The sequence below is a fragment of the Octopus sinensis genome, linkage group LG7 (assembly GCF_006345805.1).
Source record: "Octopus sinensis linkage group LG7, ASM634580v1, whole genome shotgun sequence".
NCBI classification, from domain to species: domain Eukaryota; kingdom Metazoa; phylum Mollusca; class Cephalopoda; order Octopoda; family Octopodidae; genus Octopus; species Octopus sinensis.
Window position 1 is genome coordinate 12,367,899 of NC_043003.1, and position 27,530 is coordinate 12,395,428.

General features: G+C 36.1%; 1 protein-coding gene and 1 long non-coding RNA gene across 15 annotated transcripts in view; one reads left to right on the forward strand and one right to left on the reverse strand.

Moving 5' to 3' along the window:
- LOC115213920 (liprin-beta-1) overlaps positions 1 to 27,530 on the forward strand; it is a 488,566-nt gene that overhangs the window by 218,383 nt on the left and 242,653 nt on the right. The gene's annotated exons all lie outside the window — the stretch shown is intronic.
- LOC118764175 overlaps positions 4,015 to 27,530 on the reverse strand; it is a 62,735-nt gene continuing 39,219 nt past the window's right edge. The window contains exon 4 of the long non-coding RNA XR_004999959.1: positions 4,015 to 4,233. This is a non-coding gene — a long non-coding RNA (uncharacterized LOC118764175). The remainder of the gene's footprint in view (positions 4,234 to 27,530) is intronic.

The following is a 27,530-nucleotide window of genomic DNA, read 5'->3' on the forward strand; positions in this document are numbered from 1 at the left end:
AAACTCAGAATGTAAAGTCAGAAAAAACTGCTTAGTACTTTTTCTGGCGCAGTAACAATTCTGCCAGCTTGGTGCCTTTAACATAAATAATAACAAGAGCACTCAGAGGGTGTCAACCTCTGCCACGGCAACCTCAACATCCTCTCAACAATTAGCCAGAGATGATTTTTAAAGAGAATATCTGAAATAAACTCAACTGCTCTTACTAAAATGCTAAAAATGAACCTGACCGCTCTCAAAAATTAAGTAAAAAAAACAGGAAACATAATCCAGAATCCTTGTCCGGTACTGGATCAATCCCAAAATCTAATCAGTTCGTGCCAGTCACATGGCCAAACACCCCTGAAAGTTTCATCTGAATCCATCCTGTGGTTCTTGAGATATCTTGTCCACAGACAAACAAACAAACACAACTGAAAACAATACCTCTGCCTTCGCTAAAGTGGAGGTAATAATGGTTTCTAAGTTAGGCAGAAAACCATCAATTTTGAGGGAAGGTACTGGTGTCTCTGTGTCTGTATTTATTTATTGAGCAAATCCAGAACCAACTTAACTTAACCAAAATAGGATAATATATGTTTCCATAAACAGTTTGTGATGGAATCTGTTGGCAAACATATACAAGAATATGGAAATAACACATCTGTAGTTTTTGCTTGGTAATTGTTTCTTAAAGACATGTTTTCTGTATCATTCAGGATTTGTTCCTTTAGAGAATTACATTCAGAGGTAGCCTTTGGTAAATGATGCAGTTCTATATTTCTAAAATAAATATTGTGCTGTATATATTTTCAAAGATAATTGAAGTATTTTTGGACTTGCAAACCTTCTGGATATATGCTTCTTTGTATTGATGCAAGTGTGGCTCTGTAGATTTTTACAACCAATGGCATCCATCAGTAATTGAATTAAATGGCAATTGTTATGTTCATATATTTTCAAGAGTGTAAAGGATATAAGTGAAATAAAACAAGTACAGGCATCCCTTGCTTTCCTACAGAATTCTGTTTTTGAAAATCTTATTGCAAAACCTATTTTCCCCATTGTGGTTTCATGTTATATAAATTAAAATGCATTCCTAAAGAATTTTTTGAGGACCTCCCCACCAACCCAAATCATGCAACTACTTTTATGCATAAAAATAACAATTCTTAAACACCCTGGATACTGTATTTATACAAAACACATGTGAAGAGAAACATGTCAAGGAACAAATAAGAATGCAGTTTTATCGTGGTAAAGTACATTCTCACCACAAAAGATGTTGACTGCTGTGTGATGGGAGGTGGTAGAATGGTAGTTGCAAGCAGGAAGAGGGGCACCGTCTTCTGCCTTGTAGAGCATCATCATCGGTATCTGCTTCAAGGGTGAAGAACTTATTCAGATGTGTTAGCTATTTATGGTGCCACATCATGATGTATAGCTCAGTGCAGCAACTGAATTTGTTATGAACTCCTTTTGTAATGTTTCTCTGATTAAGATCATTATCAGCAAAGACTTCCAGATTTTTCTCTTTAAGCACCAGCTTTTTAGTCATATTCTTCACAGTTAACTGAAGTAAGTGGAGCTTCTGTAACCTCATATTGCTCAAAAGCTTGCTCTTGTTTAAAGAATATCAACTTCTTAGACAAACTTTTTCAGTGGTACTCTATCAACTCATCCACATCGCCTTCTGTGATTTCTACAAATCTTATATCATTTGTTGTTGTTGTTGTTGTTGTTTATTCCTTCTTGAGCCACGCCTAGTTCATAAGGGCCAGTTTCCCAGTTTCCTTGGCATATAGGTTCCCCACCCACCTGGATGGGACGCCGGTCCGTCGCAGGTGAGCTGCAAGATGCAGGAGGAAAGAGTGAGAGAAAGTTGTGGCGAAAGAGTCAGCAGAAGTTCGCCATTACCTTTTGCTGGAGCCACGTGGAGCTTAGGTGTTTCGCTCATAAACACTCACATCACCCGGTCTGAGATTCGAACCCACAATCCCTTGACTGCGAGTCCGCTGCTCTAACCACTAGGCCATGTGCCTCCACATATCTTTTACTCTTTTACTTGTTTCAGTCATTTGACTGCGGCCATGCTGGAGCACCGCCTTTAGTCGATCAAATCGACCCCGGAACTTATTCTTTGTAAGCCCAGTACTTATTCTATAGGTCTCTTTTGCCGAACCGCTAAGTGGCGGAGACGTAGACACACCAGCATCGGTTGTCAAGCAATGCTAGGGGGACAAACACAGACACACAAACACACACACACACATATATATATATATATATACATATATACGACAGGCTTCTTTCAGTTTCCGTCTACCAAATCCACTCACAAGGCATTGGTCGGCCCGGGGCTATAGCAGAAGACACTTGCCCAAGATGCCACGCAGTGGGACTGAACCCGCAACCATGTGGTTGGTTAGCAAGCTACTTACCACACAGCCACTCCTGCGCCTATTTATTAGTGTCACAATATCTTGCAGAACCAGATGTAGACTTCATTCTGATGGGGGGGGGGATCTGAAGGTTTCTCTTCATCCTATGAATTGGCTACATTATCCATAATGTTGAATATTTCCCACTAGTCTCTCACTGTAGGTTTATCCTCCCTGTCAATTACTTTTAAGAGTTATTTGAAAGTTCTCAGAAAAATATACCTTTTAGTTGGCTATCCTACTTCAAACTAGAGTGAAGAATCTGTGTTCTTGGGGATATATCCAATTCTCTCATTATGAGAAAGGTCATTTAAGTTCACTGGGTGGTTTGGTGCATTGTCTAAATGAAGTAATACTTTGTTGGAAATATTATACCCGGCAGTCTACAACACAGTGGGAAAAGTTTGTATAATAGTTTTGTAGAAGATTCATAGTCATTCAAAGTCTTCTTATTTGAATGCCAAATTACAGGTAGATTCAATGTAGCATAACCATTGAAAGCCCTTAGATTTTAACAGTCATACCTATGTAGGGGTTTTAATTTTGTATCACCATCACTATTCTTTTATTTGTTTCAGTCATTTGACTGTGGCCATGCTGGAGCACTGCCTTTAGTTGAGCAAATTGACCCTAGGACTTATTCTTTGTAAGCCTAGTACTTATTCTATCGGTCTCTCTTGCCAAGCCGCTAAGTGACAGGGACGTAAACATACCAGCATCGGTTGTCAGGCGATGTTGGGGGACAAACACAGACACACAAACATATACTTACATATATATATATATATGTATATATATATATATATGACGGGCTTCTTTCAGTTTCCGTCTACCAAATCCACTCACAAGGCTTTGGTTGGCCCGAGGCTATAGTAGAGGACACTTGCCCAAGGTGCCATGCAGTGGGACTGAACCTGGAACCATGTGGTTGGTAAGAGTTACTCTTGCACCATAGGTCATTAATGATATCACTTAACTGTAAGACGTGTGTGTTTCTGCATCTTTGCACTTTGTCAGCTATGTATATCGAGTTCATGGCAAATAAAGGCTCATTGCACTTAGAACAGTAAATGATATATTTCCTGGTGTGCAAAAAACTTTGAACTGGAGTTAATTAGAAGTGTACTAAGCAGCATTGAATGAAAAATAGTTATGTACAGTCATATTTAACATTGGACATAGAAAGATATTACATTGCACAAAATGTACACGAACACATTAAATATCATTGAAGATAGCTATATTTCATTTAACACTGCTTATTGCACCTCCATCCATCCATCTATTGTTGAGTTATAACATAGAGTCCACTGATGATTTAGCAAGCTCAAACTTCAAAGTTACTGTCAATAGTGTTCTTGTTAAAGAATATATATGAATATATAAGAGAGAGAAGCGGGGAGAGGCTGTATCCTGAAGTTATGAATCATGCTTTACAATTTCTATATGTGAAGAATTCTATAACTGGAGTCTTCATTGCGCAAGGTAAGGTTGCATTGCTAAAAATCAAAACTAGGTTATGAACATGGTTTTTCAAGAACTTATCTTTATTCGGTAGAAACCATTAAATAAAAATGAATAAAATATACAGCTTAAAAACAACTGACATATTGATAAATAACTGCATGAACTCACAGAGGATTTTGTATTGAATTGAACTTAGTTTTTTCCAATACAGAGGGAAGTGAACTAGATATAATTCCCATTCAACAATTCTTGGAGTTTATTGCTGTGATAACGATACTGCTGTGATAACGAGTTCAAACCAATTAGTTGTCTCATCACAATTATTGCATATTCTTTTTCTGTATTCCTGAAACAAAAAAGTTCAGATATTAATAAAAAAAAAAATAAAGCTAAAAAAAAAGAAACTCTCCAATCAATACATTTAAGGGGTTTGAAGCCTGAATTTTCAAGGCAACAATTAAAGATGATAATTAATTTGTTTATTTTGATTTTAGAACTATGTTTGTTCTTGTGTAAGTTAAATGGTTTATCAAACTTTGTCACTAATGTAGGTGTAGGAGTGGCTGTGTGGTAAGTAGCTTGCTTACAAACTACATGGTTCCGGGTTCAGTCCCATTGCGTGGCACCTTGAGCAAGTGTCTTCTACTGTAGCCTTGGGCCAACCAAAACCTTATGAGTGGATTTAGTAGACGGAAACTGAAAGAAGCCCATCATATGTATGTTTGTGTTTGTCCCCCCAACATCGCTTGACAACTGATGCTAGTGTGTTTACGTCCCTGTAACTTAGCAGTTCAGCAAAAGAGTCTGATAGAATAAGTGCTAGGCTTACAAAGAATAAGTCCTGGGGTCGATTTGCTCGACTCCAGCATGGCCACAGTCAAATGACTGAAACAAGTAAAAGAGAAAAGAGTAATGTCATCATCATCTTTACCATAGCTGCTGCCTCCACTCTTTTCTCTTCTATACAAGTAATATATAGATCTTTATATTGTACTAAATCTATAGATTATCTAAGTTCAAAAAGCAAACCACTCTAACAATGGCTTAAAATTCCATCTGGCTCAAAAAAATCTCTTTTATTTACGCTTTTATATAAATACGAATATGAAGGAAATATGCTGAGCTGGTGGAACTTTGCCAAAAGAATGGGTGGCAACTAAGATGTAATGTTTAGACCAATCCCTCTTCAGAGCTTACAACATGTTTGGAGTCATAGAGACAGAAGGCCATCAGGTCAGTTGTGGAGACAGCAAAGGTTACTTCAAGGTGGCTGTGGTTCAGGAGTTGTGAGCCTTGCAAGAGGCAGTGCTGCCAGGGTTAGTGCTAATTGGACACAAGCTGTGGCTTGATCAAACCTGGTTGGGTTACCTGGGTAAAGATGTTTGATGCTGAAGGCCACAAAACTTCTAATGACCCCTGGAAACATCACTAATGATGCATCCAGGAATTTGAACTTAGTTTGAACTCTAAACTTGTAAATTCTTCAAAGCTCATATCATAATTTTATTAAGTATTTTAAATTTTGTCTGAAATAAATGATTGTGACAAGATTACATTAAGTATTTTTATATTTATGTTTTACTTGTTCCAGTCATCAGTCTGTGGCCATGCTGGAGCACTGCCTTGTAGAATTTTAATTAAGTGAATCAATCCTAGTATTTTTAATTTTTTTTTTTGTAAAGCCTGTTACCTATTATTTTGGCCTTTTTTGCTGAACAGTTATGGGGGTGTAAACATACCAACACTGGTTATCAAGCAGCAGTGGGAGACAAACACATACACAAAAATACACACACACACACATATATATACATACAATGGGCTTCTTTCAGTTTCCATCTACTAAATCCACTCACAGGGCTTTGGTTAGCCTGGGATAATAATAAAACACACTTGCCCAAGGTGCCACACCATGGGATTGGACCCGGAACCATCTGGTTAAGAAGCAAACTTCTTACCACACAGCAGTAATTTTTACTTAACTAATACTTTTAGCATTAACCTAATAAAATTGGTTCCTTTTTAAACTACCTCTTAGTTTTTTAAAAGCAACTATAAGGCTTCAGGTTTCATAACCTAGTAGTTACCTTTTAATTTATTTACTCTTGATCCAAAATATCATAAGTTAGCTAGCATCTTAATTTTTTCTGCTTATAGATCTAAAGTGAATGTTGTTATTGAATACTTCAAATTATTGCTACAAGCAATTGTTGCTGCAGGCTCTTGTCACAATATTAGAATTTATCTTGTTAATGTTTCAAAAGCTTTTAAGCTATATAGCTAAAGAACAAAGATATCATCATTCTCTACTGGTTTCAGGTGTTTATAGTAAGAAAATATCTGATTAGTTCTTTCTTGTTACTGTTCTTCTATATATGTAATTCTTCCTTGTCTCATCTTATATTATTTCATTTTCTTCACATATGCTATCAAATGAATATACGTACACACACATATATATATATCTATCTATACACATCATCATCATCATCATCATCATTTAACGTCCGCTTTCCATGCTAGCATGGGTTGGACGGTTCAACTGGGGTCTGGGGAGCCCGAAAGCTGCACCAGTCCAGTCAGATCTGGCAGTGTTTCTACAGCTGGATGCCCTTCCTAACGCCAACCACTCCGAGAGTGTAGTGGGTGATTTTATGTGCCACCGACACAGGTGCCAGACGAGGCTGGCAAACGGCCACGCTCGGATGGTGTTTTTTATGTGCCACCGACACAGGTGCCAGACGAGGCTGGCAGACGGCCACGCTCGGATGGTGTTTTTATGTGCCACCGACACAGGTGCCAGATGAGGCTGGCAAACGGCCACGATCGGATGGTGTTTGTTACGTGCCCACAGCACGGAGGCCAGTCGATGCGGTACTGGCTACGGCCACGTTCGGATGGTTTTCTTGTGTGCCACGTGCCACCGGCACTGGTACCACAAAGATACAAATTCCATTGATGTTCATCTATTTTGATTTGTTTTGATTTTCACTTGCCTCAACAGGTCTTCACAAGTGTCACAAGAAGGAAGGTAAGCACAGGTGGACTGACTACGTCCCAGGTAAGGGCCACGGGTTATGGCCTGACTAGTCTTGCCGGGTCTTCGGATGGTGTTTTTATGTGCCACCGACATAGGTGCCAGATGAGGCTGGCGAACGGCCACGATCGGATGGTGTTTGTTACGTGCCCACAGCACGGAGGCCATTCGATGCGGTACTGGCTACGGCCACGTTCGGATGGTTTTCTTGTGTGCCACCGGCACTGGTACCACAAAGATACAAATTCCATTAATGTTCATCTATTTTGATTTGTTTTGATTTGATTTTATATATATATACATACACACACACACACATATAAAGATGAGTGTATTTTTGCCTTGTTAACAATCATATATATATATATATATATATATATATATATATACATGCATATGTATGTATGTATAATTATAATAAGGCCTTAGAAAAAAAATTCTACCCTTTATGCTGAGAAATAAATGCTAAATCATCTCACCACTAAAAAAAAGTTAGAAACATGTGCTGAATTCAACAGAACAAGCCAACTGAAATTATAAAATAGCTAGCCCTGGATTAGCTAATTTCTAGATCTGCCCAAAGGCTTTTCTGTCTCCAGCAGGACATACATAGAAGATAAATGAGATATTTATACACACCCACAGGAAAGCAAAATGCAAAACCATAAATACATATAAATATCCCAGATACCTCCGAACAAATTTTGTAGCTTGCCTCAACAGCATGTTCGTTTGGTTGCCTTAGCAGTTAGGTAGCTATGCTGTCCCGAAGTGAAGAAATTTTTCAATTACAATAATAGAGGATAAAACTTCATCAGTTAATGTCCGTTGTCCATGCTGGCATGGGTTGGACGGTTTGACTGGGCTGGCATACTGGAAGGCTGCACCACACTCCACTCTGATTTGGCATGGTTTTCTATGACTGGATGCCCTTCCTAATACCAACCACTCCAAAAGTGTAATGGGTGCTTTTACATGCCACCAGCATGAATGCCAATTTGCATGACACCGATATCTGCCATGACTGTGATTTTGCTTAGCTCGATGGGTCTTCTCAAACATGACATAATGCCAAAGGTCTTGATCTCCATCACATGAAAGGAACTCAGCCACTTTGCCTCCATGAGGCATTAAAATCAACATCATTTAATGTCCATGTTCCATGTTGGCATGGTTGAATGGTTTGACAGGATCCAATGGGCCCAAAGGCTTCATCGTGCACCAGTGTTTTTGGAATGCTTTTTTAACAGCTGGATGCCCTTCCTAATATCAGCCACTATACAGTATGTATTGGGTACCTTGTTTTATGTCACCAGCACTAGTGAGGTTGGCATGCAACTTGCAAGACTACAGGCTCTGGTGGGAGTGGGGTGGAGTAGAGAGGAGTAGAGTATAAGAGAAAAGGGCTGACGAGAAACGGGTTTCTTACAGTAGAGGAGAGGTACAAGGTTACACACATTTTTGAAGTGAGGGTCGGAGTGATTGGATGAAGCTGGGAAACAATAAGATAGTGGTGATGTGATATCAGAGTGGATCTTCAAGGTATGAGGTGGGTTGTAATGAGTTGGATAAAGGGACCAGGAATGAGTGGGGCAGTAGGGGATAGTTTGGACCAGCAGAGTAGTAATAATGATACAGTAAGTAGGAGATGGACGAAGGAGAGATGACATGCTGTTGGATTGGTTGCAGTAGTTGGTAGGGAAAAGAAAAGCAGGCATAGAGTAGGTGGAAGTTAAGATATATGGTGCAGGGGGTGGGGTGGGGCAGAGAATAATTTGGTGGTACAGTGGGGGTGGGTGATCAATAAATGTAGAGAGAACAGTATTGATATATGAAAATGTGTGCATACACACACACACCCCAGTTACCCAATAAAACTTTCAAGAAAGCACCACTGTTTGACAAGACTTTCCTCACGTTTATAATTATATTGCTTAATCAGGAAATATTAATTTCAAATATCAAAAGAGAAGACATCTAATTTAAACGAGAAAAATTATTAAACAAACTGTCGAGGAAATAACATAGTACAAATATAGTTTCTGTAGCTACAAACCAAAAAGAAAGAAAATGACTGGTGGTTTGTTGGTAGAGTAGCTGACTGGGTGAAAAACTTATTATAGCAGGAGCCTATCCTTAGTTTAAACAAACATGCACAAGCATGTATCAACACACACACATGCTAAGCCAATGGGAGAGCCACTATTTGTCACTTGGCATTCTATAATTAGCTGTCAAATCTCCATCCAATTGCACTATACTGATCTTAAAAGGAAGGGCACGTTGGGTAATGTAGTCTTAGAAAGACTATGATTCTGGCTGAATTGGTTATGACTGAAATGTTTTTGATCACAGCTCTGTTTCATCAGTGTTAACTTGATTTTAAACAATAACAACAGTATATGAATATCTGTATTATTCTGATGTTTTATCCTGTATTATTATGATGGAAATATTTAAATAGGTAATATCATAAATCAGAGAGAGAGAAAAAGATGTTAAATCACAGTGATGGGATGTGTAACACCATATTTGGATGACATTCTATAATATACACACAACGTTCTGAGTTCAAATTCCGCCAAGGTCGACTTTGTCTTTCATCCTTTTGAGGTTGATTAAATATGTACCAGTTACATACTGGGGTCAATGTAATCGACTTAACCCTTTCGTTACTGTATTTATTTTGAGATGTTCTGTGTTGCTCTCAATTATTTTAAATATAAAAAAGGATTTAGTAAAATAACTTCGTTATCATTTAAGCTAGTGTTAGGAACATAATTTGTGACTAAGGTTTGGTGGAAGATTTTAATTCAAAACTTATGAAAAGAAAACATTTGTACTCAGAGCCAGAGCCAGGTTCAGCCGGGTTGGTAACAAAAGGGTTAATCCCTTTGTCCTTTTTTGTCCCCTCTATGTTTAGCCCTTTGTGGGTAATAAAGAAATAATTATATAATAGTAATAACATAAGTAGGCATGTTTACTGTTTCTTTGGCAGAAAGTAGGAATATTTCATATTATTCTGATAATATTTTAGAATATCCTGGTTTAGTTCAGCATTCAAAACCTTTCAATGTCAGTTTACCCCAACCTCCCATTCCTGTGAGGTCAATAAATGTTAGTAATTCTCAGATAATATTACGAATAAGAGTAGCAAAAGCTTATGACGGATGTGATTCAATTAATTCTGAAATATCCGTATTTTTTGTGCCAACATTCTATATAATAAGAGCAATATGTAAACTGATAGCTATTGCCAGTGTATTGCTTGAAAATTCGTACCTGATAAAAAAAAATTTTTTCTTACTTGATTTTCCTTTTATTATTATTATTATTATTATTATTATTATTATTATTATTATTATTATTATTGTGTGTTTGACTTTTGCTTTGTATTTGTACAAGTTTACTCCAAGTCTCACCCAGAGACCTCAAGAGACAACAAGTTAGAAGTTCATGTTGGTGTTATGCCTAGGGTGTCGTATATTTGGCTTTGCACAGAGTATTGTTTTAGAGAATGTTTAAGAAAACATTAGAAAATTATAAGATTGTTTTAAAATTTGAGACAGTATGTTACATAGGTTATGGGCAGTTCCCATGAGCACCGTTTTTTGTATTTCTGCCATTTTTGGATTTCCTGATATCTGAGCTAGGTAGCAATCAGCCCCTTTTGCTATCATTCCTAATGCACCTATGACAACAGGTATTGTTTTAGTCTTCAGGTTCCACATTTTGCCATTTTGCCAATTTCTATTTCAAGATCTTTATACTTGCTCAGATTTTGGTAGGTCTTGGCAGATACACTTCTTCTTCTTCTCCTCCCCCTCCTCCTCCTCCAGCAGGCAGGCAGGGAGCATCGTTAGCATGCTGGGCAAAATGCTTGACGGCATTTCATTCATTCCGCCAAGGTCAGCTTTGCCTTTCATCTTTTCGGGTAGTAAATTAAATACCAGTTGAGTACTGGGGCTGATTACATCAAATTTCAGGTCTTGTGCCTTTAGTAGAATAGATTAGATTGTTGTTGTTATTTTTGAAATCTGGATAATTAGTGTTGTTGGCTGTAAAAAGCCAACTAAATTAAACTCTTATCGATATGTGGATTAGCTGATTAATCACCCTAGAGACTGTTCAATTGCATCTATATTATGTTTGTAAATTAGCTACTTTAAAATATTTAATACAAGATATGTTTTGTCCTTGGCTTAAATCTGTCTTAAGTGTTTTTGGTTTTTTTTAAATTATGTCTTTTAATTTTACATGTTTCAGTCATTGGACTGCAGCCATGCTCTGACGTTGTTTTGAAGGACTTGGTCAAACAAATTGATCTCAGCACTTATTTTTAAGTCTAGTACTTATTCTATTAGTTCCTTTGGTTGAACCACTAAGTTATGGGGATGTAAACAAACCGGCAGTGGATGTACAAGGGGGTGCGGTGCTAAAAAGTTCCTAGCTTTGAGTAAAAGAAAATACAGGAGGATCAGTTATGATTTTATTCAACATATTCCCCTCTCTGATTCACACACTTAATGCAGTGGTCCTTCAGTTTTTCTAAGCCCTGTAAAAGAACTCAGAATGTTAGGTCAACTAAACAGGCCTTTTGCAATACCCTTAAAACCAGGAACTTTTCAGCACCTGTGCGTGCGTGTGTGTGTGTGTGTTGTCAAGATAGAAATGAGATAAAAGAATTTGTTTTGCCTATTATTTTCTATCTCAAAGCATCATACTAACTATAGGTAGTGGACTTATTTTGTTGTATTCTTGTTATCATTTCTTGTCAATCAATGTAGCATAGCTGATTATTATATCAGTGTTTTTCTTCATCTCCAATTCTATACATAGAGCAAATTTATACTAATGAGCAGTTGATGAACTTTATTTCATTAAGTATTCTACTACAGATGACTATTGTTCCTTTCATGACGTAGCGATCCTCATGCAACCTGGTGAAGCATCAGCTGTATGCTGTTTTTTCCCTTGATTTATTTGCACCAATAAAAGAGAAGCATCTCTCAATTATTCATGGTATTACAAGAATTCAAACCGGACTCTCTCTCTCTCTCTCTCTCTCCACCCCACCCTCTCTCCTCAGCAGACAGCTAATGTAGGAAACAGCATAATCATGATTACCTATTTATTCTTCTTTCAGCCAGTCTTAATATGTTTCAATTGAAAAAGATATTAATTTGCTAAATTTCAATTCTGCCAGTTTACCCATAACACGTTGATGTCTTTTCTCCTATCACAACAGCATTTTCCATTTACACCACAGATATGATCCGAAAGAACTTCATTTCAAGAACATATGTATAACACTATTTTCTGCAGTAGCATGTTTAGACTTAAGCCTTGTAAACATTGTTTCCAACCATGTTTATCATAGAAGATTGTTTCTTTTCTCTCTATGAATTACAGTTTTACTCAAACATGTAAACATTGAACTCCTGGAAGTAATCACATGCTGTTTAACCCCAATAAATCTACTGTATCACCTAGGGTAATAGAGCTCTACCTTCTGGTTGCATATAGAAGATAAAGAGAACTCATATATATATGTATGTATACACACACACATTTATATATACATATATATATATAAAATTAAATAAGGGTAGAAATGGATATTAATCAATTAAAACCAGTGGCCTAGCATATTTTTTAAAAAATCCGAAGATTAAAATTTTTTTTACATACAAAATTTTGAGGACTGACCACTAAAAGTGGACAGCCTGTATGCTAGATATATATTCTTCATGGAAAATGGCGATTTTGACATCTATATCTAGCATACAGGCTGTCCACTTTTAGTGGTCAGTCCTCTAAATTTTGTGTGTGTGTGTGTGTATATATATATATATATATATATATATATATATATATATATACATATATACATACATACATAGGTGTGACTATGTGTTTAAGAAACTAGCTTCCCAGCCACTTGTTTTCTGGTTCTGTCCCACTGTGTCTACCTTGGGTAAGTGTCTCCTACTATAGCCCTGGACCAGCCAAAGCCTTGTGAGTGAATATGGTAGATGAAAACTGAAAGAAGCCCATCATATATTTATATATAAATGTATTGTGAGGTGGTGTTTCCTTGTCTCTATATTACAAGTGTTGTAAGCGAGTATCATTGTCATAGAAGTGGTGCTTGTTTTCAGTCTTCTATGAAAACATATCCAGCCATGGAGAAATGTTACTTTATTTCAAAAGCAGATGCTTGAAATAAGTGCTTGATCAGAGCCGACTTAGTCTAAACAACATAGTTGTATTTTCATCCATATCCCACTACACACCAACTTGGACAGTGTCTTCTGTTGTAGCCCCAAGCTAACCAAATACTTGTGAATAGATTTAGTAGATGACACTAAAAGAAGACCATCGTGTATGCATGAGTTTGTGCGTGTGTATGTGTGTATATATATCATCATCATCATTTATCGTCTGCATTCCATGCTGGCATGGGTTCGTATTTTTGTAGTACACGTTCCATGATGTCCTATGCCCACATATGCATATATATATATATATATATATATATATATATATATATACACACACACACACATATACGTATGTATATATGCATTTATATATATTTTATATATATATATACACACACACACATATACGTATGTATATATGCATTTATATATATTTTATATATATATATATTTTATATATATATATATATATATATATATATATATATATATTTTATATATAAGGAGGTGGGATGTACTCTTGTCTTGACATCACATGATGGTTGTAAATGGGCATCATGTTTAGCTAAGAGGCAAATATTATCTTGCTTGGAAAAGCCAGGTGAGAGTTGGTGACAGGGAAGGCATCCAGCCATAAAAAAAAAAATCTGCCTTGACAAATTCTACCCTCTCCTTACAAGCATGGAAAAGTGGACATGATGATGATGATGTACTCATGTATGTATATACATATGTACTCTTTTATCTCCTTCATTGTTCTTATCTCTTATATCTATATTTTCTACAGTGTATTTCAATTGTTTGTTCTTTATCAGTTTGTCAGCAATCTTACACCCTTGAAATATTGATGGTACTAAGCACACAAGTGTGAATGATAAAACTACTTATTTTATATATAAATTTATAGTCTGCTGCTTTTGTTACTTTCAAAATGAGTATTTTCTTTCAAATGCATAATAATAGCTTGTAGTTGTAATATATACATAATAGAAGGTTTGCTCTTATCATGAAAGTTTGTGTAGGTAATGGATTTCATAAAACGTTCATTCGATATTTTGATGGAGAAAGTATGCATTTAGTAATTTTTGTCTAGTTGTTTATATTCTTTTAGTCATTTGACTGCGGCTATGCTGGAGCACCGCCTTTAGTCGAACAAATCGATCCCAAGACTTATTCGTTGTAAGCCTAGTACTTATTCTATCGGTCTCTTTTGCCGAACTGGTAAGTTGCAGAAGTGTAAATATACCAGCATCGGTTGTCAAGCGATGGTGGGGGGACAAATACAGACACACAAGCATATACATATATACGACTGGCTTCTTTCAGTTTCCTGAGGCTATAATAGAAGACACTTGCCCAAGGTGGCATGCAGTGGGACTGAACCCGGAACCATGTGGTTGGGAAGCAAGCTTCTTACCACAGCTACGCCTACTTTCCCCACAAGGTTTAGAGTTTTAACCCTATTGATACAAGCCGACCAGAGACCTTTCCTTAGTTCCATGATAAAAGCTTCTTGTTTTAGAGTATTCTAAACAAAAACATACTGTTGAAATTTCATATTGATTTGTTCCAAACATCAGCTTAATAATGACTAAGATATTTTAATAAATTCTTCATTGTTTTAAAAAATAAATTGAAACCAAAATGTACTTAGAATCCATTCTGCTAACTTACTACTGACATTCATTTTTATCAGTCCACCTTGAATCAGATTTGGAAGGTTCCAGAAAACTTCTGAAACCGCATCGTAATTTCTCTCTTTTTTTTGTGTATGTGTCTTTTTGACATAGGAGTCAAAAAATACCATGACATTTTGTTTTTAATGGGAGTTACTCTTTTATTGGTTCTAACATTCGGGTCGTGGATTTTGTGGGAGGGGTAGGTGGCCAGCACCGATTAAAGAGGGTGTCAGCTTTGGTATTTTCACAGGGCTGGGTTTGGGTCGTCGGTATTAAACACGCGCACAAGAAACGAATTACTGAAAACAATTGTAAATTACAAGAGGTGTGTATAGTTGTGTGTGTGTGTATGTATGTATGTGCTTGTGTATAACCGAATTGTCTAAATACACGTATCAATGAAACAGCTTTTTTGTTTTTGCATACAATGAGTTTTACGTGACTTGATAATACTGTAATATTTTACATCTATTCTGAGTTCAATTTTCGCCGAGGTCGACTTTGCATTTCATCCTTTCGGGGTCGATTACATAAGTACCAGTTACGTACTGAGGTCGATCTAATCGACTGGCCCTCTCCTCCCCCAAAATTTCGGGCCTTGTGCCTAGAGTAGAAAAGAATATTTTAAGTCTATTACCAGCGGGTGGGGGCGACTTGGCTACTCACGCCAATATTTAAAATAATTTCCCAAAATCTACCTTAAACAAACAAGCATATGAAACAATATAGTCAAGCCAATATATATATTAGAAACAAAGAACTTTTCACAGGGCCCCTATTATTATCATCTCCTCGGTGACTACTATTTAAATTTTACCATCTGTGAAATCTCTGCAAAGAGCCACCCACACTTCTAAGTATTCAACGGCAACTACTAAAATAACTATTGTTCTATATCTGGGGTTTTTATTTGTTTAAAATAAACAAAGCAAAACATTCCTTTTTCTTTTTTTTTTTTAAGTTACTCCAACACTGAAATATTTGTTTGTTCATTTCTTATTTGCATAACAGGTTTTCCTTTTTCTTGTAATTTTAATTTTGGCAAAATATGGTTTCTCATTTCCCTTGATTCGCATAATTATTAAATTTGATAAACTTTTCTGCCCGTTTCTTATTTCTTTTGTTTTTAAACAACTTCGCCTGCCCAGTATATATCTGTTGATGTATACGCGCGAGTGTCACAAAAGATCGATGATACAAATCTTTTAACCGTTATAAACAACATTCTTCGATATTCTGAGGTAAACCTATCTGCATTCCTTTTTTGTTTATGGACAAGATCTCTCTCTCAGTAATAAACCGGCTTTACACATTAGCTGTGACGTTTGTTTGTTCGTCACACGATCTCTGATTTTATCCTTTCTTTTCTGTTTTTAAATTACGTGATAGATTTAGTCACTGTCAAATCTTTGAAACAATTAGTCACTATTATCGGATTTCCTTTTTTGATTACTCGAAAGGACACTGGCAAAGAGGCGTATTTAGCGGCGCCTACGCGCACGTAACAAAACCAACACAGCGCTATTATTCATTGTGCTTCAGAGTTGCTTCCCTTTGCAAGTCTGCTCTCTTTCTCCCCCCACTCTCTACTGTTATTGACCTTGCCCTCCTGGCCCGGTCTACTACCTTCCTACTAATCTACCACTGGCTCTACTAGTTCATACAAGTTTCTACACAATACCGTTTCAAACTGGATACTCTCATTTGGATTTCCTAGCTGTACGATCGACTAAGTAAGTTATTTAATATATTAGATAACACATTGTTTTTTTCTTGTTCCCCAAACTCATTGATCTGTAGTTCTATATACACACACATATATATATATTTGTGTGTATGTGTGTGTATATATATTTATATATGTATAAATCAATATAGCTATATATATATATATATATATAATGTATAAATGTGTATTTATATTGATTTGTTTACTTTTTTCGCTCCATCCTAGAAAACGTGCTAAATTGTAACACGATGACTAAGATATGAAAACATTAACTAGACAAGCACCTGCTTTTGCCTCCGAAAATGTAGCTTGTCAGCATGTCTTTTGTCGATTTTAGTCTACGCCGCCAACTTAGGTCAGGCTTTGTTAGCTCGATTTAACTCGGAAATTGCTCTGAAAAGTAAAAGATAATACCATTATGTACTTTATTATTCTCTATCCGCGAAAGAAAACTAGATACCGATGTAATTTCAGTCATCTGTTCCTACTTAAGATCATTTCACTTCGATAAAAGTTGTTGATTTGATGTTACCTCTTGATCATTTAACATGACGAAACGTTCCCCAATGTGTGTTTGTTTACCTTCAAACTCTCCGCTATTTAACACGCGGCCTTCATTACTTACTCCACTATAATCACTTATATTCGTTTAGCTTCTGGCTAACTTTCCTTAAAGCTTACCATGTGAATTGTTCTCTTTTAGTTTCGACTATGTAACTATTTGAAGCGTAGATCCAGTTACAAGTACCATCGTAAATATTTTATCGCTCGGTTGTGTCAGAGTGCAAACCAGATTCCGATACTGTCGGTCTACACGGTTATTTATTATATCGGTACATCGTTATTATGTATTTGAGATTTTCCGCTTCCTTTTGGAATTATATATTGTAAAGCATTAAAATTTAGGCTTACATATACACAACCTACTTTCAATTAAACTCCACCGGACTCATTATTCTCTTCAACAGCAAAGTAATACCATTAGGTGCATATGGTATTTGCTCTTTGTCTTTTGTTTGAGAAAAATGTTGATATGAATTAATAAACAGAAGTAGTTGGGTAGAGGGATTTGAGAAATCATCTTCACTGGTTTTAACCTACAATATTGGTGAATCTAGCTGTCATATCAACAACATACAAGTTTTATTGTAGTTCTATTTACTGACTCTTGAAACTAAGTAGGACACAGCTTTCATCTTACACATTCTATTGCTTAATATTTTTTGTTTTAATTCCCATGTTGCGTCTTATCTAATTTGTTACATAAAACAACCGAACCGATTTTAAAAAAATTTAGTCAATAACTATTCAGTTTATTATTCTACTATGGATTATTAATTTTACACACAGATCTCTGATTAATTCGGACAACAGCTTAAGAATGGATTTCAAAATGGACAAAATAACCGCCTTTTTTTTATTGAATAATTACTAAGTTCAATCGATATGTACTTAAGTATACATATACATACATTACATAAACACACACACATTCATACATATACATACACACATACACAACGGTTAAGCGCAGTCAATGCTAAAGTTTCACAATACACTGACCGTTCTGGGAAAATACTAACTGGGTTTTTATTTCAAGTAATTAAAAGTCTGCTTTAACTATTTTAAATACATTTTTCAACACTTGAAACCTTAGTTATGCATATATATACACATATGCAACCCGTCGCAATTCGTCTTAATTCTTACTCATTGTTTCCCCAAAATATGATTTTTGATCCATCCTTGTAAGTTAACTTTTCCGTCTCTTTTAAAATTCTTTCTCTATACTTTTAATAATAATACTACTCTTTTATAATACTCCCGAAATCGGCAGACTGTCAGGTCGTCTTAAGGTATCATGTTAAAACACCGATGCCTATTTAGCACACATGCCTACCTGTTGGATAAGTTGAGGTAGGTATTTCAGCTATTTGTTGTTAAGAAATTTTCTCTCGCTGTCTTTTCTAGGTTATGCTCACACCTTATCTCCATGTGAGTGTTTGTACGGGCAGGTGGTGGGGGTATGTATTTAGTAATTTTAGTCTCGTTGCTTATATAGATTATTACTGCATGTATATGTATGTCTACGTTATTAGTTTTATCATCATCGTCATCGTCATTATTAGCAGCGTGGATCGACGTCAACCTTTGCCGTTTCCCCTTCCATTGACAATAAAGTACCAGTAATATACTAAAAAATCTAGTCAGAAGATTTTTCTCCCTCTTCTATCTAATTGTAGCTTTGTGCCAATACGACTCATCAACAGTGTTTATTAGTAGAATGTTTGAATTGTGCTCCAGCTCTTTACGTTCCGAGTTCAAATTTCACCGAGGTCAACACTGTCTTTCATACGTCGGGGCTCGTCGGCTAATCTTTCACCTCAGATTTCTAGCTTTGAGCCTATATTAGAAGAAATTATGATGGCACTGGAGTGGTACAATGGTTAGAAGATTTGACAATGACTTGCTCTATTTGCTTTGTTTTTTTGCATTCTGAGTTCAAATCTCTCCGAATTCAACTTTGCCTTTCATCGTTCCATACAATTTATGTACTAGGATTAATTTAATCGATTACTTCCATACAATTTTTATACATATTGTTTAGATGTATTGTATGATACCACAACTGTCTGTTGTCACATTTTAAAACCTCATAGTACAACTGATTCAAGAACAGCCATTTCTATCTTCTAGGGGAGTTTTTAACTTACTAACTATTTGGATAATCTTAAATAAACTGAAGTTTTTTTAATTCAGTGTATTACATATGCAAGACCCTTCTGTGTTTATATTTAATAAGCCAGCACTAGCATGGCTGTGTGGTAAGAAGTTTACATCTCAACCACTTGGCTTTGAGTTCAGTCCTACCATGTGGCACTTTGGGCAAGTGTCTTTTACTATAGCCTTGGGAGTGAATTTGGTAGACAGAAACTGAAAGAAACCTGTGTATATATATATATATATATACACACCAAGCACATCCAGTCCACACTGTAAAGTGGTTGGCGTTTGGAAGAGAATCTAGCAGTAAAAACCATGCCAAAATTGACCTCGCCTGTGCTGGTGCTATGTAAAAAGCACTCATTTGCCCACTCTGTGGGGGTGGTTGGTTTTAGGAAGGACAGCCAACCATAAATAGAAGCAGACACAGAAGTCAGGTGCAGTCGTCAAACCACCCAACCCATGCCAGCATGGAAGAAGGACATTAAATGATGATGATGATGATGACGTGTCTGTATGTATGTGTGTGTGTTACTGTTTCTTTGTCTTGATTTCACCTGAGAGTTGTAGGTGAGTGTCACTATCTTGCAAGTTGTGACCTTTGTTTACAGTCTTCTGTGAAGGCATATCTAGTCATAAGGAAATATCATCTTTCTTGGAAACAGGTGATAACTGGTAACAAGAAGGGCATCTGCCTCAACAATTTCTTTCTAGCCCATGCAAGCATGGCAAAGTGGACATTAAAACAATGATAATGAACACTTGCCTAAAGTATTTTCTTTCAGCCTTGTTGATATTCAAAGTCATTGCTACAATACTTGCTCTTCGTCTTTTGGTTTTGCCAACCTAAAAAAATATATTTAGTTGAAGAGGTCTAATAAAACTGAAACATGTCTGTTGCTTTTACCAGACCAGATGCTCCCTAACCTACAATATCTAAAGATTTGTTTGTTGTTATTAGATTTTAAATGCCTCTTAGGGGAGTTTTTCTTTAAAATTGTGGGATAATCACAGTTGATCTTAGTTATTTAATTCATCATATTACATATATAAGACACCTTCACATTTGTATTTATTATGCAGGATGCTCATCAGAGGTATTCCTCTATCATATTGTTATTTTGTTATTGTAAAGAATTCTGAGAATTATGATTAGATATTACAAAGTATAGCTTGTAATTTAAATACTTATTTAAGTTGCTCTACATCTGTTTCATGAAAGTTTTGTTTCTACAAAAGACTGTCAACCAGATGTGGTTTGTGTTTTATACTTTATAGCATAGGTGCAGGTCTGGTGAAGAATTTGCTTGCTAACCACATGGCTTCAGGTTTAGTCCCACTGCATGGCACCTTGGGGAAGTGTCTTCTATAACCCCAACCCAATCAAAGCTCTGTAAAAGCCTATTGGAGGATGTTTAGTTTGGGGTCAGTAGGTAATATATTCTTTTCTACACTAGGCACAAGGCTCAAAATTTTGGGTGAAGGGGGCAGTCGATTAGATCGACCCCAGTACACAACTGGTACTTAATTTATCAAACCCGAAAGGATGAAAAGCAAAGTCAACCTCGGCAGAATTTGAACTCAGAACATAAAGACAGACAAAATATCACTAAGCATTTCACCTGGCATGCTAATGTTTCTGCCAGCTCGCCGCCTTTTAGGTAATGTATTACCTGAAGTAATACAAGTCTGGTCTTTGGATTTGGATGCCTCTTGTGGACTCCACTCTGTTGCAAGAATTTTTGCTATGTCTCTGGTCTGGGGATAGTTTCCTCCCTTCTTCCCATCAGTCTCAGAAACCTTGAAAACTTCATGGACTCTGACCTTCCTCATCTGGCACATATATGTATTGTGATAGTCGAATATCTTTCTATTTATCTATTAATACGTGGAGTGGATGCAGTGACTGTTGGGTTAAGCATCAGAACTGTTGGCTGAACTTTATAATTATTGATGTTGTGCTATATTCTATCTCGAGTAAATCTAACACTTTCCTTTGCTATGCTAGCAGCAAATTGAGAAGCCTCTTTGTGGTCACTTAACTTGTTAGAAATAGCAATCAAATTTTCTCAAATCACATCCTACCATCTTAAAAGAGGGATGACTTATTTGATAATATGGTCCCACAAAAAGACTGGATGATCAGTGCTGGAACATCTCTGATCTGATGTTTTTACTATCTGGACTGACCTAAAGTTTAACAACTTAGAAGAGTATACATCTATCAATGAATATATTTGGATAGAAGTGTCAAACTGAAATCTAGTTATTAGTTTAGTAATTTACTTTGCTGAGGTAAATGTGATCTATAACTTTACAGAAGTTTTTTCATTAGAGCCAGAGAATTTTATGTCATGATGGGCAATTAGTACTAATTGATGAGACTACAAACAGGATTTAATTTGTAGTTTCAACTAATTTCCTTCCTTTATGTTCATTATCTCTTTGGGTAAAACATGCTGATTTCTCTTCTGCTAATAGAATCTTCGGTTTCATGTCTCTCTGAAGAAACCAGTTGGGAATCATTTGTGTATCTTTCTAGAAACATTATGATGGATTGAAATAACTAAGTCTTGAATTTACAAACAAAGTGGAGAAAAAGTACATGTTATAAGTGCAGGCATGGCTGTGTGGTTAAGGAGCTCTTTTTGCAACCATGTAGTTCTGTGTTCAGTCCCAGGGCGCAGTACCCTAATCAAATGTTTTCTTCTATAACTCTTGGCTGATCAAAGCCTTGTGAGGGAATTTGGTAGACAGAAATTGTGTGGAAACCTGCCTTGTATTTATATGCAAGTGTCCTAGAGTTTGTCACCTTTGCCCCTCTGGACAACCAGTGTTGGTTTGTTTATATCCCCATAACTTAACTGTTTGGCAAAAGAGATCAATAGACTAAGTACCAAAACCTTTCAAGGCAGTACCTTAGCATGGTCACAGTCCAATGACTGAAAAAAGTTAATAATAAAGCTACCAATTATTCCATAATGCATTCCAAAATTTTTGCCTTTCTGCTTTATTTGTTTAAGTTTGGCACATAAAAAGCACCGTTCGAGCGTGATCGTTACTAGCATCGCCTTACTGGCACGTGAAAAAACATTCAAGCGAGGTCGTTGCCAGTGCCGCTGGACTGGCTCCTGTGCAGGTGGCACGTAAAAGCACCCACTACACTGTCAGAGTGGTTGGCATTAGGAAGGGCATCCAGCTGTAGAAACTCTGCCAGATCAGATTGGAGCCTGGTGCAGCCATCTGGTTCACCAGTCCTCAGTCAAACCGTCCAACCCTTGCTAGCATGGAAAGCGGATATTAAATGATGATGATGATGAATTTGATAGCAAAATGTAGAAATGGCGATGCATTAAATTAAATATCTTGTATTTACTAATAATCCTTGCATTCTGAATTCAAATTTTGCCATAAATAAATTAGCTTGTCTTCTCTCTAGCTCTAATAAAATACATTGTTATACACTGTGGTCAATTTGATCCATCATTCTTTTCAAATTGCAGCTCTGTACCAAAGTTAGAAACTGTTTATGGGTGATAATAGTTGTATTCTCACAACTGTATACAGTTCTGTCATAGCATTGCAAACCCACTGCGTTTATGTAGTTAGAAAGGCAACATTTCATAGTTCTAATTACATTTGATTGTTCCAATTATTCCCTCTTAATAGCATTGGGTGGTGTTATATTTTGTGATATCTATTTTTGGACTTGTTGTATAGTTTTTATCTCAAAATCCATTCCCTTAAATCGGTTGCATTTGGTAAAGGAGAATAGTTACTTTATGACTAAATGAAAAAAATCACCAAGTTTAAAAACCTTACTGCAGATGTTTTTTTGATCCTATTTTACAATACTGACCTTTTAATATATAACAACAATATCCATATGATGGCCATTATAAGCATTTCCTGATAACTACTGTTTCGAAAGGGTTATTGTTTTCCATAGTCTCATATAGGGTAAAAAAAGAAAAATATATATTTCTGATATTATGTGAAACAAAAATCATCATTGTTGTTGTTGCTTCAATATTCCTTAATGGGAATGGTAAATATAATGGCATCTATAGATGATTCTGACTGTGGCAGCAGTAAATGGTTTTTTTCTGTTTTATTTATTTCCTTTTATAGATATATATTGTGTCAGTTATCAATTTAATGCTTTGTTCAGACTCTGATGTGCTCTCTCAGTTATTGTACTTTTGTTGAGCTAAACTCCAGTCACCCTTTTTTTCTTCTTTTTTTTTTTTTTTTTTTTCAATAATAATGCATCACTATCTCTCTTCAACAGTCATAACTTTGTGGTTTTATTTAATAGATTTGTACCTTTTACTTGTTTCTGTCAATGAACAGTAACCATTCTGGGGCATCATATTGAAAAGTTTAGTCGAACAAATAAACCCACTACTTATTTTTAAAATCTAGTACTTATTTTATCAGTCACTTTTGCCAAACCACTAAGTCGTGTGGATATAAACAAACAAGCAGTGGTGAATGGGGAGCAAACAAAACTACATTCACACATACATGATGGGCTTCTCACAAGGCATAGATTGGCTGGGGGCTATGTGCAAGACACTTCCCCAAGGTACTGCACAGGGAAATTGAACCTGAAACCATGTGATTGCAAATCTAGCTTATTAACTACACAGCCATGCCTGCAATAGTTTTCACTTTTCTTTTCTTTTTTGATTACAAATGGTTGTTGTTGCTTTCTTAACATCTTAAAATGAGTGTAAGTTTTCTTGAAATAACATTTCCAAATTCTCACAGTTCTTTGAATATTAACAGGTTGCATTAATAAAATAATTTGTGTAAATTCATTTCTGAAAACATTCAATGTTATTGATGTTTATTTTTATTTTTAACATTATTTTTGTAAAAAAAATCTTATTAGTGCATGTTTGATAGTAAAATGTCTATGAGAAAAAAGTTAAAGCAATCTGCAATAGAAAATGGGAATTAATTATGTATATACACACGTGTGTGTATGTATATATATATATATATATATATATATACATACTGGGGTAGAAAGGGCTCCTTAGCCGTAGTGAAGGCAATCTATCTAGGGAGATAACCTTACAATAAATCACTGGGTCCGTAGCTTAGAAATACTGGGTTGACGTCCAGCGGGAACAGCTTTGTTTCATGGAGGAGGAAAGATCTTCTTTAGTACTTGGTTGTACAATGCTTTCCGATGTGTGTAGTAGTGGCGCGCGCACACATTATTAGCCATTTGAAAAGACTATGAAAGTCTCGACCATGGTCGAACAATGATGATGATGATGATATATATATACATATATATGTGTGTGTGTGTATGTATCTATATGTACCTATATGTGTGTGTATATGTATGTATACATATATCTATATAAGTGTATATATATGTGTGTGTGTATATATATATATATATATATATATATATGTATGTGTGTGTGTATGTATGTAGCACTGCTCTAAAGTAATTCTGACTGTCTTAATCCTCAGAGAGAACATATGGGACTGACAACTGAACATTGTGATTTTGACCTAGTTGTGGTCTCATTCAGCTTTCCTCATGTCTGAAGCTTACACACTTTTTAGGCAGATTGTTTACATATCTGTTGACATCAGGAATTAATCATTCAGTAGCAATAAGTATATGTGGTGGGGGGGTGGGGAGAGAAAAAGAAAGAAAATCTTCGTAACACACCACAGAGTATATGAGTTAATAGCTTCTAATGAAAATAGTAACGATTTAGCTAGCCGTGAAACATAGGTGGGAGAGAGGATATGTATTTTCAGCTTTTGGCGAATCTTTTATCTTGCTTCAGTCGTTGGACTGTGGCCATGCTGGGGCACCACCTTGAAAGGTTTTAGTTGTGAGAATCAACCGTCAGGGACTTAATCTGTTGATCTTAATGCTGCACTCCAAAGTTACACAAACCAATACAAGTCATAAAGTGATGGTGATGGAGCCAAACACACAAACTATATTTATATATGCACACATACACACTTACACCCACAGACATGCACACAATAGGCTTCCACACGGTTTCCATCTTCCATATTCACACACATGGCTTTGGGGCTGAACCCAAAACCATGTGATTGCAAAGTGAATTTCTTAACCATGTAACCCACTTAGCAGTTCGGCAAAAGAGACCGATAGAATAAGTACTGGGCTTACAAAGAATAAGTCCCGGGGTCGAGCATGGCCGCAGTCAAAATGACTGAAACAAAAAAGAGAAAATGCCTGTCCTTGTGTGATGAGCTTTTCCCTTTAAAGCTGGTTACAAAGTAATGGCCCTTTTAAAAACTTCAGGGTACTAACATATATTTATTTGCTAAAACAATCTTCTTGTGGAATTAAATTTGGAGAATGAATGCTACATCCCTGCTGAACAGTGTGCGATTTGAATGTTGCTGTAATGAATGTTTTAATTTTTCAAGCTGTGATACTAAGTTTAAAATGTGTGCTAAAGCAATACTAATATGCCAATCAACACACCTTTTTCTAGATGTAAAACAGAATTTCCCGTTTGGATATTAGCTATTTCTTCTCAGCATTGCAATAGAAGTCAGACAAATTCTGTTGAGGATCTGCATTGCCTCCAGTTACAATGAGTTTGACATTTGTGCTGCGCTCTCAAGAACTTGGGTGTGTATCTGCGTTTCACCCTCTTCTCTCTCTCTTTCTTTCAATCCTCTCCATCTCTCTCTCTCCATCTCTCTCTCTCTCTCTCTCTCTCTCTCTCTATCAATCATATCCTCTCTCTCTCAAAAGTAAATAAACACTCTACGTTATATTGTTATATCTGTGCTGACAATTAGCACAATGTTCAATCATGTTAAATTACTAACAACTGCACAAGACATGCCTGTTAAATACTAGATTAAGTATTTAAATGCATCAAATAACATTAGTTAGTTTCCAGAAATAAGTTTTTCAAAAATGCTGATGTTTGTGTTATTAGTTTGTTAATTTTTTGGCTCATAAAGCAAAAAGCAAGGCCATGTAGGGGGACATGGAGTTATGTACAGGGTGGTGTTCATGCAAAGAGTTCAGGCCATTTGTGGTCAAGGGAGACTTTGAACCGAGCGGTCGTCGGCATCTTCACTATCTCGTCCGGCAGCTTATTCCACGGATCCGCAACCCGGACGGAGAAAGCCCCTCTCTTTCGATTGAGATGAAATCATCACAGATAGAGCTTTTCGGAGTGACCCCGCAGCCGACGCTCTGGAGCAGGAGTGAAGAACAGCTCTTTCAAGAGGTTACACTTTCTGCTTATGATGTTGTGAGCAAGAATGAGATCACAAGCAAGAATATTATTGACAGTGACTTTGAAGTTTTGGCCAGTTAAGCCATCGTTGGACTAGCTTAACTGGCTGAAACTTCGAAGTCACTATCAATAATATTCTTATTTAAGAATAAGTTTGTATTCTGCAAAAGTATAGAATAACCCGTGAGATAAATGTAAAATTGTTTTTTGTATAACTGAACATAACAACAAACATTAGTGTGTTTATGTGTATGTACACACACACACACTCTCTCTCTCTCTCTTTCATTCTCTCTCCCTCTTTCATTCTCTCTCTCTCTTTCATTCTCTGTCTCTCTCTTTCATTCTCTCTCTCTCTCTCACTCTTTCTCCCCAGAAATAATTGTATTAGTAATTTCATGACCTTTTAGTCAACAGTCTAGCATGTCAGCACTCTATTTGCCACTATATTTCAAAATTAATCCTTTCATACATAGTTTATCATTTTTAAAAATTCAATTATGTTATTTGCATATCATCATCACTATCATCTTCATCATCATCACCATCATCATGCTCAGTAACTATAAAAAATCATTTTTTTTTAAATCAGCCTTCAAGACATTGGAGTTTATAAATTTCCAAGTATGCTTGGGAAATGACTTGAATATTTTCTAAGCTTCAGAAATGGTGTATCTCACTTAAAAAAAATTTTTTTTTTTTTAATGCAGTATTTAAATTATATGTGACTTTTATTTTTGTCTTTTTGTTTTTTCTTCTCATGATAGTTTGGAAAATATTATAGGAAGAATTATTTTTCAAATATATTATATTACTAAGGTACCAAACTGGCAGAACCGTTGGCATGCTGGGCAAAATGCTTAGCAACATTTTGTCAGTCTTTTAGTTCTGAGTTCAAATTCTGCTGAGGTTGACTTTACCTTTCATCCTTTCAGGGTCAATAAAATAAGTACCATTTGAGCACTGGGTTTGATATAAT